Source organism: Cyprinodon variegatus, unplaced genomic scaffold, assembly GCF_000732505.1.
Source record: "Cyprinodon variegatus isolate N-32 unplaced genomic scaffold, C_variegatus-1.0 Scaffold825, whole genome shotgun sequence".
NCBI classification, from domain to species: domain Eukaryota; kingdom Metazoa; phylum Chordata; class Actinopteri; order Cyprinodontiformes; family Cyprinodontidae; genus Cyprinodon; species Cyprinodon variegatus.
This window is the reverse complement of record NW_015151278.1, coordinates 327,109-333,881: the sequence shown is the minus strand read 5'-3', so window position 1 is coordinate 333,881 and position 6,773 is coordinate 327,109. Positions and strand designations below refer to the sequence as shown.

Below are 6,773 nucleotides of genomic sequence, written 5' to 3'. Positions count from 1 at the left end.
AAAAAATAACTGCTCTCTCTTATTTCAAGTGCATAATATCTAATGACCTTATTTTAAGGCTAAACATACTCATTCCATCAGCAGATTAAGGGTAAATACACTTATTTTAAGATTTTTTTTTACCCATTTTAAGATTGCTTTTGCAGTTCAGACATACATTGCCTAAAGTACTTGGATGATGAAAAATTTTTAATTATATTTCCAAAAACTGAGCACATTTTAAAAGATGGACAAAGCCACCAACCCCATCAGCAGCTGAATTTCTACTTTTTTTGTCAAAATAACATTGTTCCTGTGTTGCTTAATAAATGTGGTAATAAACTAAATCGTAGACAGGTGTGCTGGCATGGCCTTCTTATATTTATACACAGCCTGCATGAACATGTTATAAAAGAGAGCGGAGCTGTTCTCATGTATATAAAAAACGAGGAATATCAGCAGAAAACTGGAACCTAAACATTGCAAATGGAACGCACCATAAAAAAGGGGGGTAAAAATCGTAGCTTTAAAATCTCTTTATAGTCCAATCATGATTTCTCTCTAAATATATCAATTAGAAATCATTATTTTGGTATATTCTATATGGGAGTTCACAAGATCGATAATGAATAAAAAAAAAAAATAGAGTTTAAGATCCAATGTCATCTTTTTTTGACCAGTGAGATGAGAAAATGCTACGAAAAAAATTGAGTTTTGAGGTCAAAAATAAGGTCTTTATTGTAAGAAACATAGCTATCAATCCTACATTCATGTTTAGCTCAACGGTCATGCAAAGAAAAAACTAAATGACTGTTTGCCTAGAGATACTATTAGTTCATGTTTTCCATTTCTAACTGACAGTAAAGTGACACTAAAAAAACACAACTAGATACTAAAGCAGGAGTTTATCAGATGCCAAGTTTCTTTGAAGGAAACTGAAAGAAAAAAAAACAAAAAAATACAACATCTGTTCACTCAGCCTGTATCACAGCACAAACAGAGAATCCAGGCGATCGCTGTGCAACATTAGGATGAAGGAGCTTTTTTTAAGGGTTTCACATATTTGAAGGAAACCTTTTTTAAGTTGCACTTTATTTGCAAAGGGGATTAGCAGAACGGGTGTGAGCCTCAGTTTGACTCTAATGACCTCTGTGCTGTGATGGGGTCAACGGGGGAAAACAAAGTTGAAGCAAATAAAAAAAAAAAGCAGATGATAGTGATTACCTTTTAAACTCTAACTGGTTAATATATTTGTATTTCATTCCCATAGGTACTCGTGTATAAATAAATTAGCTGTATTCATTCAATCTAGGCAGTGTCTGAGGGGCGGGTTCTGGTGTCCATCTCCGGCTGTCATTGGTTGAGAGGGTGGTACACCCTGTACAGTAGCGCAGCCTATGGCTAAATAGAAATATGATGTTTTTATTTTAACCTTTGTGTTCAAGGTGACTGCTTTATTTCTGTAGAGAGCCCTCATGCAACCCTCCAGTCTGCAGGTTGTGCATCAGTAAACAGGTTGACTGACAATAACCCTAAAAAATGTCAACCCACCAAAAAAGACAGAATCTAGAGTTTTTAACTAAACATTTATTTAAAGGGGTTCAATTATAGTGTGCTAAATTTGCAGAAAGCTTTTAAATGATGTTGTCTATCCTTTTTTTTAATGTAAAACAGTGATATCATCTTAAATGTTACAATTATTAAAGATTTTTCTTTTCAGGTACAGCGAATTATGGGTTATTTTTCAAATAAAATATTTACCGCTGCAAGGAGAAGAAACGGAATTACAGTTTATCATCAGAGGAGTGTTTGGAAAACTCATGTTCAGTCGTCCGTTACCGCAGCAGATGGAGTCGCTTATGTGGACATTAGAAGAAAGCTGGAATAAGCATGAACATGTATGAAGAAAACAAAAATGTTATGAGCACTGTCACTAGAGGCATGTGTCCTTGGGAGTTATTTGGAAGTGATTAAACAGAAAACAGGGGTTCTGTTGTAAGGAGATATTTTAAAATCCAAGCTTTAGCTCGCACTTTATAACAATGCCTGGAATTTTTTTTTTAAAGACAAGACCTCCAGAGGGAAATGCAATGAGTAGCTTGCAAATTTCCTGCTTGGAAAATCATTGATACTTGCAAAAGTCCAGAATGGTTGAGTTTTTCTCACCCAAACTTTCAGCTGATGCTCAGCAGTATCTACCAAAACAATATGAGGCTTTTCACCTGAAGCAGTTTGATCACCATCTACTTAGATTGAAGCATAAGTATCCAGTAGTTTCAGATTTTCAGATCAGTCAAAATAAGTATAAAATAAAAAAAGGTGTATTTGAACTGCATAGAGTTAATTGGAGGAATTAAATTATCACTTAATAGAAAGTTCAATAACGATGTTTTGTTTTTTTATGCTTATTTTGCTGTTTATAAAATGTATCGTGCAAAATTTGAAAAATAACAAAAATTACAAAAGTATTGCTTAGTTTTCTTTCTGTTAAATGTGTTATAATATATAACTGGGTAAAATAATCTTTGCTTCAACCTGAAACTTTTTGGTAGTTTGGTTTTTGCTTCATGATCAGTTCTTTTTCTTGAAGTGGAAAATAGCAATCGACCAAAATAATAAAAAAAAGAAAAATACAGATATTGAAAAAAAACCTTTTTTACTCATTTACTGCTATCAAAAACATGTTACCTGCATTGTTAACTGAAAATAAAACCCTTTTTACCCTTTAAAACAGCTTAGAGCATCTTTTTACAGCGTCTACCTTACATACGGACATCATTTAATTTTGGGCAGTTTTAAAATTTGACTAATGAATATCAGAGCAAAACTAATAGCAATGTTGAATCATAAATAATGTGCTGTTGGCTTTTTCTCTGGTGCACATGTTGAATAATCTTCCTGTCTCTTATTTCAAAAGGTAAAAAGGTTTAATAACTAATTCAGATCTACAAAAATGACCAGGTTATGTTTTTAATACCGATAAGTGATTGAAAACAATAATATCATATAAACACATATATCTTATTTACTTTTACATAATTGTTTAATATGGTTTGATTGTTTGTAGGAAAGTCTGACTGGTTCTTTTAAATTTGAGGGTGGGGGGGGATTTGCCCTCAGGCCTCCCAGCACCTTGGGCCGGCTCTGGAGGGTCAGACCTAAACCTGCGCTTAAAGGGCATCTAAACAGCCTCTAACACACCGATTGATTTACCAACAGTGAGTAAAATGACTATTTTAGTGGTTTGGGTTTGTATTTAATGACCAGCCGTGGAAGCAAAGCGCCATTTCTCATCCCGCTGCGTGGAAATATTCTCTGCAAAGATCCGCTCTGCTTTATTATGAGGAGCTGTTGCACAGCGAGTCTGGTTGCCACAGCAGATTTACACAGGCGCGTCCACAGGCCACGCAAACTCATCCAGCCTACAGCGTTGATGAGGCTGTAATGCCCGGCGTGGCGCCGTGGAGGAGACATCCTGCGCGTAAAAGCTGACGAGCGGCCTTTTACAGAGAAGCAGACCGGGAATAACAGCAGAGAGGTGGAAGGACCTTACCTCAGGCAGTGTTTGATCCGAAGAAGAGCCGGGTGTGGTTACAAAATATCCTCAAGCTTTTGAAGCGGCGGGGACGACGTGGAGAGGAATGCCATGACGTGCGCCCCGTCCATAGGGAGAGGAGGGAGGATGCGTCAGATGAAGAACCGGAGAGGAGGAGATGGTCGTCTGGGGGAGAAAAGGGGGTCGTGTCGTTCCCTCTTCTGCTTGTCACCACAGCATCTCGCTGCGGATCCGTGACGTGACAGCTCCACGGTGGTCATCCGCTTTGCTGCGCGCGGCCCCGATCTGATCGCCCCTCGCAACAGCTCGGTCGCGCGCTTGGCAGACATTTAAAGCGCGCCCACAGTCACCCGTCCCACGCACGCGCAATAGACCATGTTTAAATCTGTTTTTAGATTATCATACTTTTAAAGACGTATGTTTTATGTCAATCAATAGAAAACGAATTATTTTACTAAATTCTTTGTATCTATTTAATGGTTAGTTTCCAACGCCCACCACTAGAGGGAGCCAGTCAGCATTGGACTGCACACCTTCAGTTTAAGAGTCGAAATTCTCTTATTTATTTTTTTTTTACAGCACGTTGAAAATGTACAAACATGACTGTAATCTGTATAACTCAAGATATGATGGGAGATATAATTTTTTTTAAATATTATAATCAGTAATAGTCACTGCCAACAATGGGTCTACATGTGTACAGTTCAGTGGCAGGAAGTAAAGCCCCTCACACTGACCAAAGCTGGCTTCCTGTGTATATTAGTCAAACACCAAGAAGTGCATATAAAAAATATTAAATGCAAATTAAATGTGTTTTCAAAACCTTTTGAAAACAAAAATCTGAAAAGTGTACAGTCTCCAGCGACAGATATTATCTAAAAATTAAGTTAATTCCAGTCGTTCCTCCATCTGACAGTGTTGAAGGAAAGCAGTTGCACAGCATGATGCAGCCACCACCATGTTAAACTGTGGGGCAGGTGTTCAGTGTGTCCAGCATTTTGCATGTCAGCCAAGCAGTATCAATTTTGGTCACATATGACCAAAGCTTGTGGCAGATTCCTTCACCTGAGTGGTGGATTTAAAAGTAGTTTATTCAAGTATACTTAAAGTGCACTAATTTTATACTTAAAATCAGGCAGTGCACTTAGAGTTTACTTATTCTAAACTATATTTCAGATACTTAACAATAGTATAGTCAAGTGTACTTGACTATACTATTGTTTACTTTATTGTTTACTAAAGTATACTTTAAGTATACTTTTGTAAACTAAAAAATGTCCCAATTTAGTTCGAAGAAGTATTACTTTAGTAATACTTCAAGTACACTGAAAGTACATTGTTCGGTATACTTTCTAAACTTATACTTAATAGAATTTACTTCAAGTATACTACTTTTTCCTAAGGGGGGGCTGCTTATCTAATTATTGCAGGTTTATTATTGGCCACTTCCTATAGCTGAATGATAATATATTTGTAATTGTACTTCTTTGCAACATTATTTCTATTTTTCAGCCAGTGGATAAATCAGCACTTCAAGGGATGTCGAAAGCATAAAGGGAGACTTCAACAACCATATTTCTAACATCTCCCTCAGCATTATCAATTATTCTTTCAATACTGTTCTGTAATTGACATCCAAGCACTAAATTGTGCAGGTATATTTATAATGAGTCCATATTCCACAGGGGTGGACTACTAATGAGGACACTCCAGGTAGCAGGTGGTTTGTCCATCTATTTGCAAAAACAATCAACTTAAGTGGAGCTTATTCATATTCACTTGTGGACTTCTTCAGAGCTTCTCATTTTCTCCAATCCTGTATTTTTAGAGCTACAAGGCCACCTCCAAATCAGCTGCATGCACCTGTGACCACTTTTGCTGAAGATAGGGGGGGGGGGGAAGAGGTTTTGTTGGACTGTACCAAAACTCTGATGATCTGGACACAAAAGAAAATTCCACATAAGGTTTGTTGGATGGGCAGCATCAATGTTAACAAAGGAAACAAGAAAAACATCCAAAACCACCTGAAGTTGATGTCAAAGGTAAACACTGCTCAAAAAGTTGTTGAAGAAAAGGTCGACTCCAACTCAAGGGTACAATCATTGGGGTTTCTTTGTTTTTTATAGATAACCAATGCCTTAGAGTCAGAGGCATCTTATCCTTGACACTTCTCTCTTTGCTAAGTCACAGAGGATTATGGTCTGAAAATATTAATCGAACCAATTCTAAAAGAACGGTAAAGGTTCCCAAACTGAACATCACAAGTATGCCCTGTCTTTGAATACCAGAAGCAGGACCGTGGAAAAGAGGCTGCCCTGGAGAAACCCATAATACTCTTTGACCAAATTATGTTTTCTTTTTTGAAAGATAGTGCTTAAAGGCACCCTTGCCCCCCCATACTAGCACATCAGTGATGGCAGCCCCCACCCATCCTCACCACCTTCTACAGAAGCTCCATAGAGAGCGTTCTGAGCAGCTGTCTCACTGTGAGCTGTGGAGGCTGCAGCGCCTCAGACTGGAAGAAGGTGAGAAGAGTGGTGAGAACAGCAGAGAGGATCATCAGGGCTCCTCTTCCCTCCATAAAAGACATTTCATCCTGAACCATAGACTCCATGGAATGTTCTCCCTGCTGCCTTCTGGGATTTGATGCAGGTCTAGCAGATTCCGAAACAGCTTCTTCCGCACCACCATCAGACGGCTGAACTGTTGAGAAAACTCTAAAACAAGTCACAGACTTTGCATCACACTGATAACACCAAACCAAAACACTGCATCATTGCACCATATATATTAATGCTCTGAACTTCCTTATCAGTGTGTTTTTTTTTGCACCATGTTTTTCTCCCATGCTGTTTACATTTGATCACTGCTGCACTTTGAGAAATGGAAATGTCATGAAAGCTGTTCAAAACGAATTTTCAGCAACAATAAAAGTTGTCTAAGTGTAAGACATGTTAATACTTGTTTGTATGTACTATTTGGATCTTATAAAAACATCTCACAGGGAAATTAGAAACGGTTTGATGGTTATTGAGCCTACAAAGCTTGTGTTTGTAATTCATCTTAACTGTGTGTGTCTAAACTTTAATTAGATTAACATTTAAATATAACAGCCATTGCCTTGTTGAAAGACTTTCCATTAGCTGGAAAGTGGAGTGGAGTAGGAGGGTTCAGATTTTCTGCATTTAATCAAAAATGCAAAAAATAATTTTAGGGATGCACGATATTGGGATTTTGG

At 37.6% G+C, this 6,773-nt stretch overlaps 1 protein-coding gene across 2 annotated transcripts in view; it reads right to left on the bottom strand.

Moving 5' to 3' along the window:
• The window catches only part of ttbk2 (tau tubulin kinase 2), a 31,955-nt gene extending 28,030 nt beyond the window's left edge, over positions 1-3,925 (bottom strand). Inside the window, exon 1 of one of the 2 annotated variants that reach the window (XM_015396861.1) lies at positions 3,533-3,925. The gene's annotated coding sequence lies outside the window, so the exon portion shown is untranslated. The remainder of the gene's footprint in view (positions 1-3,532) is intronic. The other variant, XM_015396862.1, reaches the window with a different exon arrangement.
• Between the last annotated feature and the right edge of the window lie 2,848 nt (positions 3,926-6,773).